Genomic DNA, 15,537 nt, shown 5'->3' on the forward strand with positions numbered 1-15,537 from the left:
CTGTAAACATCAAATATAAATAACAAAAAATTCTGTTCTTGGCGCTCAGCGTGGTAGGTGGATCCCCACTGTATCTCTCAGCTCAAGTACGATAGGGTTCTTGCTTGCCTGGCTGTTCTCACGCCATGTGACCATCTGGCACGTCTTTCGACTAGTCTGTCGTTTGATCCTACCTACGCGATAGCCTCCCACAGCAAAACCTTCCTATATCGTGCATTAAAAATAGCAACAAAATTTAACATACGTGGGCAATAATGTAGCATAAACGCCACATCATTCTTTATAAGCAGCAGAGACAACGTATGTTAGATACTTATCTGAAGCCTGTAAGTGCCGTAGTTGAGAACATGAAGTGTAATTAAATCCAAAGATCTAAAAAAATACGATTTGTTTATTGATATTCCAACTTAAAAACATTTGTACGTTTTCTGAAGCACACATACAGTATAACTGCTGCTGTTGTCACCACACATTTGCTTGAGTCTGCAAACTGAAGAGCAGTTGTATTACTTAAGATTCCTTATTGATAAACTCTTGAAGATGTCACACAGCCACAAATCTTTTTATGGCCTTTGGTGTAAACTATGCTGTCTTTATGATCATAGGTTTGGAGCGATGTTATCATATTTTCAACGATGCTCCCTCATAATTCCACCACTTTGTGTGATTATAGCGAGTAAGCGATGCAATGGTTTGACGAGTCTTAGCGTGTACTAAACGGTTTGCGCGAAGCAACGATTGTGGAACACTTTGTTAATTCTGTAACGCTATTATCGATATGACTTACAGTTGTCTTATTTAACTTCTTTATCAGTTTTTACTTAATGTGACTTCTGCATAACAGTGCTCATTGATGTAACATCCACGTAAATGTTTTATTCATTATTTATTATAATTTATGTAATTGTAATTAATCTATGGATGTAATTTCAGAAGCAATATACTGCAAAAGAACGAAAATATTAAAAATTTACTTGTGATACTGGTTCACGCATAGGGAAAGTAGGTTTATAATCATGTAAAACTTGGAGGAAAGTCCCTCCACAAACGAACTGGCTAAGTGGGAATAGAAAAGGTGGATCTGGCGGTCGAACTGCAAGGCTCCTGTGAGGCATGAGACAATCGGCGGCTAGCAGGCGAAGTGTGCGTGTCTTGTGAACCGAACGAGGCGAAAAGAACTGTAAGATTATACAATATAGCCTCGGATTTGGACGTAATTTCATGGTATACCTCGGCTGGCTGTGTGCTTCGAAAATTCGACGCTAAGAAGACAATTTTCAGAGCTAGTTACACAGCAAGATATTTTTGCTGCCTTTTTTGAATAGCGCATCATATGAAAGATAACGGTCAAACTAAAATCCTTTCACAGGAGTTCTGTTATTGGTGTGTTGCTAATTTAGTAGTAGCTGGCAGTGTTATAAATTGTTCAGCTTTGGAGAATGCGGCAAATACAAAGTCCTTAAACACAGATTGTCCACACTCATCATAAAACCCCTGTATATCTCCACAACAATATTTGCACTTGGAGATGTCATTGTGAGCTACTGTGCATTTGGTGACATATCTCAACAATTTTACTATGTGTTGTACGACTCCTGTGGGAGGTGAGCAATTTAAAATACGGTGATGGAGCAATAACGTATCTGCTGCGATGCCTGTAAGAAAGTTTAGTGATGATTCATCTTCAGTATGCAAATCTACAGTTACAGATTTCACTACATCATATTTCTTGTAGCAATCAGTCCCCCCTGTAAGCGTTAATTCCTTAAACTCCTTAAGAATGATCATTCATCTAAATTCATCACCCTCATAGTAAGAAGAGTGAAACCTTGCATACATATCATTCAGGAGATTGACACTATTATTGTTCCAGTCTAGCTGTAAGGTATCACACAGAAAATAGCAGATTTAGGAACGCTTTAGCACTGATTAGTTTACGGTCACCAAATACTATTGAATCAGTTTTTCGATTCCTCTAGAATTTTAAATCGAGGCGTTTCAAGTTGAACAGATGTCTTAATCATCCATTATTGTTTGGATGTCTCTGGAAGGGTTGAATATTCATAGAGTTCCCATGAATGGAGAGTAATTGGTAGCTGGGTACTTGCATTCAACGCATGTAGAATTTTCATGCTCTCTGCATCTGGTATTGGTAAATGGGGTACATTCCACACCAGTTTATAGAGCACGATTTTATTATCTTCTTCTGGCGCTCCCTGAATGTATGAGTTACTATCTGTAGCACATCGAAATAGAATTAGCTCCTGTTTTCCGTCCATAATGATGTGTTTATTATCCTCAAATACACATTTTGAGCAGGATGCAGGTGGTAACATCTTGCATTTTCTAATTCATTTGGGTCCAAAGTTCATGCAGAGATGTCTGTTTTGAGAGCTGATATGATTCCAACATTTCTTGTGCGGTCAAGCTCGATGTCGTTAAGGTTGTATCTTGAAACAGAAAAGTGACTGCGTTACGTGCAAGCAATGATGTTGTTGTTTGTAGAGCGGTTCGATCCTTCTTCATGGCCATAAATCTTCCTTCCAAATAGAGGAAACTGGTGCCTGGTAGTGTTAACTCAAGCTAATGTTGAATAAGAATTCTTATCTCATCGATATTGTTAAAAGTTGTTGAAGTAAAATGTTTGTGTGAGAAATATTGATGATGAATGATCTGATCATCATATTGAACTGGTGTTGTTATACGGTGTGATGCCATTGTGAGGTTTCAGTCCTATGACTTTAAGAAACTCGTGAATCACACGCGTTATCGTGTTCAGCTTCCACTGCAAAGTGATCTTCTGATTGCTGTGTGCATTGTGTTTATATTTTACTAACGGCCCGTCCTGGCTTCGCACGGGTAACATCAGGTAGATGGCTGGATGACTTGACTGGTGTACCGCATTTTATTTGGGGGCTATGAATAAAATTCAGAAAAAATGTTAAGTGAATATCATGACTTTCTCATAGTTTACACAGTGGAAGCAGCGCGCACCAGGAAAGTTGTCTGGAGGCATGAACGCTATGTGTTCCACGTTGACCTGGCACTTGGAGTGATATCTCATGACAATGATTCAGTATGTATCAAAGGCTGCCTGACTTGGCACTCCTCTTATGAATCTTAGTACGCACAGTGATGTATTGCTATGAATCATTACCGAATTCTTTTTCGTGGACTCTTATGGCTGCCTTCTTCGCCGTACTCTGCAAGAAATCGAGTCCACATGTAGGTTTGGTTCAAGGATAGCAGACAGGTAAAAGTTGAGTCATCCGCTGTGCTCCTGAAAGAATGTACTGCGTGTAAGCGAACCAAAGATGCTGAAGAACTTTTCCGGAAAACGTTTTATTTGAAGCATCAAAAATAAAACACTGCACATTTTGGATTCGCATGGTTTTTTTTTTACTGGGTAATTGTTTTTAGGTGATTGTAGGGAACTATTGATTAAAGAATTTGATTATTTCAAATTGTAAGTCTCACTCCACAGCCTGATGATGAAGCGGTTATCTTTTCGTTATCGGTCATATTTATTGCGATACTTCAAAGCTGAGTAGCTCACTGCCCGTTGTTCGAAGAATTTGCAGAGAATTAAGAGTGTGAATTACGACTGGTAATCTGAGGGAAGCAGAAATCGACAGTGTGAAACTTTCGTCATACACTCCTGGAAATTGAAATAAGAACACCGTGAATTCATTGTCCCAGGAAGGGGAAACTTTATTGACACATTCCTGGGGTCAGATACATCACATGATCACACTGACAGAACCACAGGCACATAGACACAGGCAACAGACCATGCACAATGTCGGCACTAGTACAGTGTATATCCACCTTTCGCAGCAATGCAGGCTGCTATTCTCCCATGCAGACGATCGTAGAGATGCTGGATGTAGTCCTGTGGAACGGCTTGCCATGCCATTTCCACCTGGCGCCTCAGTTGGACCAGCGTTCGTGCTGGACGTGCAGACCGCGTGAGACGACGCTTCATCCAGTCCCAAACATGCTCAATGGGGGACAGATCCGGAGATCTTGCTGGCCAGGGTAGTTGACTTACACCTTCTAGAGCACGTTGGGTGGCACGGGATACATGCGGACGTGCATTGTCCTGTTGGAACAGCAAGTTCCCTTGCCGGTCTAGGAATGGTAGAACGATGGGTTCGATGACGGTTTGGATGTACCGTGCACTATTCAGTGTCCCCTCGACGATCACCAGTGGTGTACGGCCAGTGTAGGAGATCGCTCCCCACACCATGATGCCGGGTGTTGGCCCTGTGTGCCTCGGTCGTATGCAGTCCTGATTGTGGCGCTCACCTGCACGGCGCCAAACACGCATACGACCATCATTGGCACCAAGGCAGAAGCGACTCTCATCGCTGAAGACGACACGTATCCATTCGCCCCTCCATTCACGCCTGTCGCGACACCACTGGAGGCGGGCTGCACGATGTTGGGGCGTGAGCGGAAGACGGCCTAACGGTGTGCGGGACCGTAGCCCAGCTTCATGGAGACGGTTGCGAATGGTCCTCGCCGATACCCCAGGAGCAACAGTGTCCCTAATTTGCTGGGAAGTGGCGGTGCGGTCCCCTACGGCACTGCGTAGGATCCTACGGTCTTGGCGTGCATCTGTGCGTCGCTGCGGTCCGGTCCCAGGTCGACGGGCACGTGCACCTTCCGCCGACCACTGGCGACAACATCGATGTACTGTGGAGACCTCACGCCCCACGTGTTGAGCAATTCGGCGGTACGTCCACCCGGCCTCCCGCATGCCCACTATACGCCCTCGCTCAAAGTCCGTCAACTGCACATACGGTTCACGTCCACGCTGTCGCGGCATGCTACCAGTGTTAAAGATTGCGATGGAGCTCCGTATGCCACGGCAAACTGGCTGACACTGACGGCGGCGGTGCACAAATGCTGCGCAGCTAGCGCCATTCGACGGCCAACACTGCGGTTCCTGGTGTGTCCGCTGTGCCGTGCGTGTGATCATTGCTTGTACAGCCCTCTCGCAGTGTCCGGAGCAAGTATGGTGGGTCTGACACACCGGTGTCAATGTGTTCTTTTTTCCATTTCCAGGAGTGTATTTCGAAATGCTTCTGTCAGCCATCTGTAGAAGTATTTTGAAATCTTGTGCCATCTGTAGGAAATTTCTGAATTCCATTCAAGAAGATTGTGCCCATGTCTTTATGATATTTAAAAGGCATAAATATCTTTCTCGCAGCCGAGATTCGTTTCGTCAGTCTTCTGTATAATTTGAAAGTGTCGCCCCACCACACAGAGATTCGTGTTAACCTCTGTGTGTGACTCGAGGAAAGAAGGAAGCTTGAATTTGAGTCATTTGCTGCACTGCTGCAAAACCTCCTTTATATAAGCAAAGTAAAACTGCATCCTTTGCTGTGTTTTACTCTGTGCGTAAGTAATAGAAAACCACAGGTTTTGGACTCACATATTTTTTCGCTTTGTAGTTGGTTTGAAACGATTGTGATCCATTGGATGTCACTTAGGCGACTTGCATGTCGCTAACCCGTTATCAAAGCGTAAAGTGTAATCTGGGCCACGTTTCGTTTCTGGCGAATTTCCACATCACTGCGAGATGAATGTTCGGTTAAAAAGCAGAGTGAAAAAAAATTGAGCCCACCAAGATTCGACCCTGTTACCTTTTGATTTAAAGCCAAATGCTCTACTTCTTTTTTCCTATCATCGTTCTCATCAGTTGGTCTGGGCGGATGTCACATGATACCCCTTCAAGTTCGTCGTTGAATACTTCGCTCAGTTTTTTATTACAGAGGGCAGCCAGCCGACGAATCACGGTGAGCTATCATACCGGCTACCACTAGACCATGACAGCAATTTCTTTTTTCACTACTCTCTCCGCTAACTAAGGCACTGCTGCCCTCTTGAGTTATGGCGGCTGTTCGGTAGGTGGCAGTGGCAGCGTTTCTACATCTTAACTGTAATCCATCGTAATTCAGACAATATGTGTGCAATGTTAATAAATGATATATAAAAATCTTCCTCATGGATGAATGTATTTATTGGGCAAAACCACATCAAATTCCTATTGCTGTCCTCGAGATTAGTCGCCACTTATAGATGGGCGCTAGGAGACGACTTCCATTTACGAGGGCTATTCCGAAAGTAAGGTCCGATCGGTCACGAAATGGAAACGACTATGAAAATCCGATAAAGCTTTGCACAGATGTGTTGGGTAGTGTCTCTAGTATAACCCCAGTTAGCATCACGTCGCTCTTCTCATTTCTGAGCTCGCAGTGAGTGCGTAAAGATGTCTAGAAAATAGTGTCTGCCGCCAAGTACGGGGGCCTGGTGAGAAATTTCCCCTGAAGCTATGCAGCTAACATTACATAACTGTCGTGCTGTTTCGTCTTCAAGACAATTCTCAGCCGCATTCTGCAGGGGCAATGAAGATGCTCCTGCATCGTTTTCAAATGGAAATGTGAGATTACCCACAATACAGCCCGTAATTGTCTCCCTCTGAGTTTCAGCTCAGGTCACATGAACCGCTGGTTATGAAGACAACATTTCGGCACAAGACAACGAGCCGTAGGCCAGCGTAGAGAATTGGCGGAGAGCACTGGCGGCTGCCTTCTATAGCGAGGGTATGGGAAAGTTGGTACAACGCTACGATACACGACTAAGTCGGGTCGGCGACTATGGAGATAAGTAGCTGCAAGGTGTATCTAACTGTTGCAAATAAAACATTTTTGATATTTACCGTGGTTTCCATTTCGCGACCTATCGGACCTTACTTTCGGAATAGCCCTCGTACATAAAGTGATACCCACGCTGCTGCTTCAGATGAAGTCGTACTGTAATTTCTTCACTGCAAACATCCCGTTCTGATCTATGAAATTCAACTCGGCATGGTCTAATGTCGGAACATTCACTGGGAGGTATGCTGGATTGCTAGGCTACTCCCCAATTTTGTAACCTTGACCCACTGTAGGAAAAACTCCATAGATAGTGCGAATTAATCTATCATTAAGCTATGAATTCATTGATATATTATACTCAACACGAATGCTGCTTGTAGGTAGAATATCCACCTGTTAATACGACTTGTAAATGTTATCAATATTATCCTTCAATACTTGGTTCACTGAGAGACTTAGCAGCAATCCTACTGAACCTTCATGCCTAAAGTCTACTGTCTGTTTTGTTGTTTTTATCTCTGTTTTAAGTGCATTAACATTTACACATAACTCAATGCCTTGTACAAATCGCTCTCTATATGCATTCAAATCATTAATATCATATGAGCCAGGAGGTATTACCAAAACTTCACCACTTCCTAGACGTAGTTTATTGTTCACTTCGGTGATGTTACACATGCTGTTACGTCTTTTCAGAACGATCAATGCAATACTGCACTCCCCTTTGCTTAGTTATTTTGGGGGAAAATAGTTTCCTGTTAATATAAGTGAGCACTCTTTGAAGTAAGAGTGTACAACACTAAATGTAAATCTCAACCGATATACTAATGTGCATATTCCTTGTTTTTATGCATTCGTCGGGAGAAACATTAGACAGAAGTGGCCACAGAGAGATGAACTGAAGTCTTCGCAGCGTCAAAAATTGTAGAACACCTGGTTCTTGTCATTAAAGCATTGGCACAATTCTTCAGTTGATCTCAAATCACCGTACAACTCAAAGTAGTAGATTGTATTGTTTTTAAACATAGGCAACCAATTTAGTTTCATATCCTCCTGCAACGTCTAAATTGAGAATCCTACATTCCTTGCATTTCCACATCGTCTTTGGCAACGTATTCCGCATAAACACTCCACGAAACCTTGGGAGTTTGAGTTTCTTGAATAATTTAAGAAGATATATATTGGTAAGTGGTCAGTTCAGTAGTATAATTAGGAGGCTTTTCTGCAAACAGTCCAAGTCCTTTCTCGTATTGTTTTAAATATAGTCCTTTACCAACAGCCATGGCCTCCACCATCATAATATGTCTTTTGGTTTCTGTAGTTGCTCCTCTGTGTCCTGTGCATTCTTCACTGTTCGTTTATGGCAGCAGCTCCTGTAGCCGAAGAAGCGACTCCTGATAGCTCTGCAAGCGCTGGAATGTTTGTTTTCTTCTTCCTTTCTGCTTCAAGGCAGTTTTAGCTGCTGCCACCGCTGATTGGACGCAACTTTTTTAAACACCCTACAGGATTTTTCTTTGGTGTATAGCAAGCTGCATTCATAATTTGCTTGAAATTTATTCCAGCACACAGTTTAAGTTTGCAGGCGTTGATTTATCAACTATGAGTGCTGCAACATCTCCATCAGTTTTCTGCACATTCTCTTGTAGAACTGATAGACATATGGTTGACAACTTTCATAATGGTCCAGCGCATGTTGAACTTCATGACTGGAATACATTAAATTTTTAATAGTGTGCTCCTGTAGTTGAGTGCAGTCCCTCTCGTTAAACAGTTTACCTGTTCTTGGGAAGTCTCCTACTGTGATAGTGTGATTACCTAGTGTCACTGAGGGGGAGAGAGTGTTTCAATGCAATAAAGCAGAAATCTCCATTGTGACACTACATAGGCGATTCCACACATCTAGGGATAATATTACTTCGACATCACTACGTTGCAGATCTTCGAATACCACCACTGGATAAAAATCACGATCGGACATCACAGCCATGCTGACGCGTTTGCAGGTGACCTTGTTAAACCTCGACATGGTCAGCCTTTGAAATTTCACACATGACTTGGTGAATGAATTATCCATAGCTGATAACATATATTTAAAAACATGAGAATGACATTATGAATTCGATCGCCTTTTTATTATTGATGTGGAACTATAGAATAATGTCTTTTTCACACCGAAGCTGGCGGAAGACAGTTGCTGACACACTCATCGGATATATCAAAGGCGCCGCGACAAACGTTTATGTTACCCTGCCGAGGACACCGCCAGGAGATGAACAGTGCATCCGTCTTATCTCCTGACCAGGCTTCCTCGCGCCGCGTTCTGGATTACAGATATGCGAGTAATACGGGTAGTGACGGTGAACTAGTTGCTATACTGTATATAGGGCGTTTGGAACTTTCCGTCACAAACTTCTAGGACTTGTAAAGGGGAGTGAGTACATAATATACTGAGTAGGAACCAATGTCCAGAAATGTACTGTTTCCGCGCGACAGCCGTTTGAAAAAAAAGTTTGCCAAGTAAATATGCAACAGGGTAGTCATGTTGGGGGGGGGGGGGTAGTTATGTCGGATTGGCTAATGTCATTTTAGGTCTGTCCTACCTCTTTGGCCTGGTTCGAGCCTCATTCACATGTCTGAGTGTTAGAGCAACATGGTTGAGTACACGTTTGTAGAATACATCGACATGATCCTTGGGAATGGCGAAGCTCACAGTAATGGAAGAGCTACACATTGCCTTTATCAAGATCATTCTTTACAACGTCTGACTCCATCGCATATCCTGTTCTCCGCAATTACGCAATGGCTACAGTGACTGTGATTCTCCAGTGAGACGCCGCACACCCGAACTGGAAGAGGGCGTACTGCATCACATTGAAGAGAACCCGTCAACGGGTGCACCATCAATTTCTTTGGCTATTAATGAGTAGAATTATAAAACAACTGATGTACTGGGTCACACCTAATCAATTACTTGTAAAAGTGGTCGCGTACCGTCATGTTTTCAAAAGGTTGCAGCACGGAAAGTGTAGGCTTCCGGACGTGGGTTACAACTCAGACTCCCCTTTGCAAAAAATGATTCAAATGGCTCTGAGCACTATGGGACTTAACTTCTGAGGTCATCAGTCCCCTAAAAGTTAGAACTACTTAAACCTAACTAACCTAAGGACATCACACACATCCATGCCCGATGCAGGATTCGAACCTGCGACCGTAGCGGACGCGCGGTTCCAGACTGTAGCGACTAGAACCGCTCGGCCACTATGCCGGCTCCCGTTGCAAGTAAAAGAAGTTTGTAACGGGAATTTCCGAGTACCCTGTTTATCTGCGGAGGTGTTTGAATATACGCCGTTCATTACATTTTTACACATTTTAAGTGGAGTATCTACATACAGCATTCGTTATGTTTTTACGCATTTTAGGTGGCGTATTTAGACATCGTCTTGGCATGATGTCACGCACTACAGCATCGCAAAGTAATACACTGCTCAGCTGGCATTATAAGGTATACATATATATTACCTGTGTCAGGTAGTGAGGTGTTCATCATCTTAATAATATAATATGAACGTAATTTTTTATAAAGAATTCAGAGCAAATTGCCAATTTGGAGGGTGTGGTCTTCTCACTACAGAGCACAGACCTCGAATGATCCCTACTGGAAGAGAGCAAACCAGGAGGTTGGGGCAGCTCGTTTCCGTTTGGTCGACTTTCCCCTCCCCTATCACTCCCTTCACTGGGGTAGGGGCGAGGGGGGATCTCAACACGTACGCCAGCAACCTTCAATATGACATTCACAATTCCATCAGCTGTAATATGATACCAAAGGTCAGTTGAAGATTGGCCGGCCTGAGTGGCCCAGCAGTTCTAGGCGCTACAGTCTGGAATCGCGCGACCTCTACGGTCGCAGGTTCGAATCCTGCCTCGGGCATGGATGTGTGTGATGTCCATAGGTTAGTTAGGTTTAAGTAGTCCTAAGTTCTAGGGGACTGATGACCTCAGAAGTTAAGTCCCATAGTGCTCAGAACCATTTTTTCCGGTTGAAGGTTGTCCGGTACAGATAGTGATACCCCACTGGCGTGTGCACGTTGTTGAGGACGAACGCGTCATAGGAGCAGCAAGAGGACCATACCAGGAGAAAAATCCGCCGCCCAGCAGATGAGGACATCACTGCGGAAGGTGGCGGTAGCGGAAATGCTGCAACCATCATCCACAGCACCCCACGCTGCATCAGCCGCTGCCACCAGCGGCGACTTGGCGTAGTTGTTCATTTTGCTAGCACCCTAAATACGCTTCCCAAGTGTTCCACTCCCGGAACAGCGAAGATCGCCCATACCTCAACCCTACAAGTGCCGTCAGCTCTGCTGCCAGTAACAAGAAGACCGACCAACCGAGAAGGGAACAAGAGAAGGCAACAAAAACAGAGAAACTGAAGAAGTTACCATCTGCGTCTGTGAGCAACAAACACCGAAGAATATCTTTATAACTTTCCACTAATCCTTATCAGTGTTTAAATAGCTATAATAAATACTGAAATAGCACAAGCGATGATCCCAAGACGTTGGTACTGAAGCATTATAAGAATTATTATGCAAAATGAAATCATTTAGAAATTATAAAAAGGTAAATATCACGATAAATGTTGCTTGTTTCTTAAGTAAGATATACTCTCACTGATGTACAAGACTCCTCTTTTACTGTATGATACATGAGTTGGATGAACATACGCGCGACACTCTCATGCCACTTACAAAACACACTTGGGATGACACTAGCTGGTCTTCGTAAAAACTTTTCTATGTTCTTCGTTAGTCTGCCTGTTATCTCTAGGTGTCCCTGCCCCTCAGGATTGTATCTCACCTTTACACACAGGCGTTATTAAACTTCTGACTGTCCACAATATAATCTGAACACTCCGAGGCCGTACGTCAGAAAGTATTTTGACGTCGAAGACTTTGTGGCGTTAGCTGGTAATAGATTTGGTAAGATTCTGCATATGGGCCTGCTGTAGGCCGTTAAATCTGTAGCACCATGTAGGCAGTGGAAGAAAATTAATGTTGGCGCGAAGCGTACGACATGATCTCTCAGGTTTTCTCATTGTGATTGATTAATGGTGTGCTTCCAGGTGTTCATCCGAGTTGTTGTTTCCACAGTATTTCGACGAAGGACCCAACTGTCTTCTTGAGGTACAGTACTGCGAGTTGTGATGCACCATGAGTTCACTGCCAGGAGTCCACCCGAAGAAGACGACTGAACCGCTCATCGAAATACTGAGAATAGAACTGCAACACAATAGCTCGGCTGAACACCCAGAACCAGCACGACCCTGACCAATCGAGGCGCGCGGTTTATCATTCCGTGATATCCCTCCTCACGCTGCTCTGGAGTACACGATTGTCACGTGAAAGACAATTGGTGAGTTCAGGAGAGACGTACTTAGTGTTACGGAGGATGTTAATGGTCCCACGCAACTAGCGCTCGAGAGGACAGACATACTGTTCGTCTGACTATGATAGATTGCACGGCATCACATACAATATCTTATCAAATGTATGCAGGCACCTATTAATCGCCACTAATATGGGATGTGCGCGTCCTTTGCCTTTATGACAGCTTGAACACTACTGGGAAGGGAGGGGGTTGGGGAGGAGATCTTCAATGACGTCTGAATGTGTGTGGAGGAATTTTTCCTCAAGAGCCGAAACCAGAGAAGGTTATGATGGTGGACGCTGGTCACGCTAGTACATTATCCACAAACCATTGCCTCGCAGATGCTGTCTGACATCAGGGTGCACGGCCATGCTGAGACAATGAATCATGGTCTCTGTACTGTTCCTCTACTGTATGCACCACATAACACTGTCAAATACGTTCATTTCCTTCTCCATTTACCGTTTTCTTAAGCGCAATAAGGGAATGAAACCCTAACCACGAAAACCACATCCATACCACAACACCACGTGAACTGTACGTCACTGCTGGCTCTTTACGCCACGGGAGGTAACATTCTGCAGGCCTCTGCCAAACCTAAACCCTTCCATCGAAGTGCCACAGGATATAGAGTGATTCATCACCCAAAATCACTCATTTTCAGTCATTCACTGTCCATTGTCATTGTTCTTTACACCACGTCGAGCGTCAATTAGCACTGACTGCAGAAATGTGTAGTTTATGAGGACCCGCTCTACCATCGTACCCCATTCTTTTTAACGTTCTACGCACAGTGACTGCTCTAGACGGACTGCTAGTAGCACTGTGGAACGCACGAGTGAATCGTTTTGCTGATTTCATGCGATTTTTTACAATCTCCCTCTATAATGCTCGACTATCTCTGTCCGTCACTACATGAGGTCTGGCTGGTCTTCGTTTTGCTGCGGAGGTTCCTTCGCATTTTCACGTCACATTAACATGACTAACAGTCGACTTGGACAGCTTGAGAAGAATCGAAATGTCCCTGATGGATCTGCTATTCAGGTGCCATCCAATGACTAGTCTACGTTCGTAGTCACTGGCCTGCCTTGACAGACTTATTCTGCTCCTACATTGACAACACTACATTCCCCACAGCCATCGATTCTGACGGGTCAGTCTCTCGTGACTTCTAATGGTTGGTTACGCGTTAAATAGGGGTGTCCGGATACTTTTGATCAGATGGTGTACCTTAGATTTCTTTTCAGCTAGACAAGTATTGACATCGATAGTGTGGCGATGTCTGGAGAGCCACGAACTGCAAGCACTGCGGATATTGCCGCGGCTTCCTGCGCTGCAGAGTGAAAATTTGTTCTGGAAACAATCCCCCAGGCCGTGGCTAAGTCATGTCTCCGCTTTATTCTTTCTGCCGGGAGTGCTAGTCCAGCGGTTACGCAGGAGAACTTCTGTGACGCTAAGGGATGAGGTGCGCCAGGAAATTTCAGGCAAGGCAGTGTTTACAAAAGGTGGTATGTTCGACAGTCAGAATATTCGTCTCGAAGAGGCGTAAATTAAAACAGAATCTGCAAGTTTAGGTTAAAGGTATCTGTTTACTGTTCCGAAAATTATTGCACCAACCACAATGCAGAACCCCCTTGTATGCTGTTATCGGGCGTAGGATTCGTTAGTTACCGTTTGTAAGCAGCTGGAAATCACACTGACTACTGTCAAGCGATTGAAAACTGCTGCGAAAGTGTGAGTTAGGAGGCCTACCGAAAGACATATACCTGAGGGACCAAAGGTACCTGAAGTACTATCACCTCGTACGGATGCCGTCTTCTTTGCAGGAAGTACAGGATCTGTCGCCCCTCATCCACTTGACGGTGTGTGGCAGGTCAATGGTAGGTCTAAGCGTCCTGTTGGTTCAAATGGCTCTGAGCACTATGGGACTTAACATCTAAGGTCATCGCCCGCATCTCGTGGTCGTGCGGTAGCGTTCTCGCTTCCCACGCCCGGGTTCCCGGGTTCGATTCCCGGCGGGGTCAGGGATTTTCTCTGCCTTGGCTTGGTGTTGTGTGATGTCCTTAGGTTAGTTAGGTTTAAGTAGTTCTAAGTTCTAGGGGACTGATGACCATAGCTGTTAAGTCACATAGTGCTCGGAGCCATTTGAACCATCTGAGGTCATCAGTCCCCTAGAACTTAAACCTAACTAACCTAAGGACATCACACACATCCATGCCCGAGGCAGGATTCGAACCTGCGACCGTATCGGTCGCGCGGTTCCAGACTGAAGCGCCTAGAACCGCTCGGCCACAGTGGCCGGCTAAGTGTCCTGTACAGGGAGTCAGGGATCATGGAGAACTCAGGATGTCACACTCATTCCCCTAACCAGCATGTTCGAGGTGCTGTCTTTCACTCAAACAGAAACTGAGTCAGTGAGACTGAGTTTACACGTTGAGAAAACTACTGTGTCCTGTAACAAGAGGGGGAAACACAAAAGGGAAGGGGTCTATTCAACGTCAGCAGTTCAAACGTACAGTGAATAATGGTACCCGTTAGGGAAAGGAACACCATGTGCAAACAGCGTGTATGCCTTGAGGGCTCATTTAGCGTGGTGAAGAGGCTGTTCCGGCAGCCATTGAGAGAAAAGGGTGCAATCAGCTGCAGATTGTGGCACACATTGGAACTTACGATATCTGTCGTCTGGACTCCGAGATCATGCGAGGATCATTCCAGCGACTAGCAGAGAAGGCTAAGAATACCAACCTACTCTGAGATAAGAATTTACACGGATTGTTGTGTCGTGCCTATCAAGAGACATTAAATATGATAACCCAGTGTTGTAACGAGAGTAGATGGCTATGTCTATGAAAGGCTCCTAGAAAACATGTTCTCTCACACTGAGATCGATAACGTGTACGCTTATATAGTTTCAAATTAAAGGGGAACACGACTACGCTTGCATACAATATTAAGAAATAACTTGCTGCGTATTTTGGACACAGATTGCTTGTGGTGGTCCTATTCTACAGTCACAACTGCGACATATATTAAGGGAAAACAGAGTTTCCGTGTGTGTTGGAAACTTACACATATACATTGGTGTCCAAAATTAAAGCAACATACCGTTATTTTACCGCCCTGTGTCTAACTCACAATATAATCATACGAAGTGTCAACCAGACGTCTTATGATCTTTTTCTGCACGGAAGATGACAGTTAACGGACAACCATGCCAACGATGAGGTCAAGGCTCCTATGAAAGGAGGTAGTATTTGCTGGGTAGTCTCACGTCCACAATCGTTGCGTACTCAGTCACAGACGGTGCAATACGGCACCAAACTCTCAGCGGAGGAGGACCATAGAAAGAACGGAAGCAGGACATTCGCAAACTGATGTGGCCCGATGGCTTAGTGTGAATCGTTCTGTTGTTTCTCGGATGTGGCGACAGTTTACAGAGACTGAA

At 44.4% G+C, this 15,537-nt stretch overlaps 1 protein-coding gene across 1 annotated transcript in view; it reads right to left on the bottom strand.

The window, feature by feature from the left end:
* The window catches only part of LOC126249433 (uncharacterized), a 619,638-nt gene that overhangs the window by 146,962 nt on the left and 457,139 nt on the right, over positions 1 to 15,537 (bottom strand). The gene's annotated exons all lie outside the window — the stretch shown is intronic.

This window comes from Schistocerca nitens, chromosome 3, assembly GCF_023898315.1.
Source record: "Schistocerca nitens isolate TAMUIC-IGC-003100 chromosome 3, iqSchNite1.1, whole genome shotgun sequence".
Classification (NCBI taxonomy): Eukaryota; Metazoa; Arthropoda; class Insecta; order Orthoptera; family Acrididae; genus Schistocerca; species Schistocerca nitens.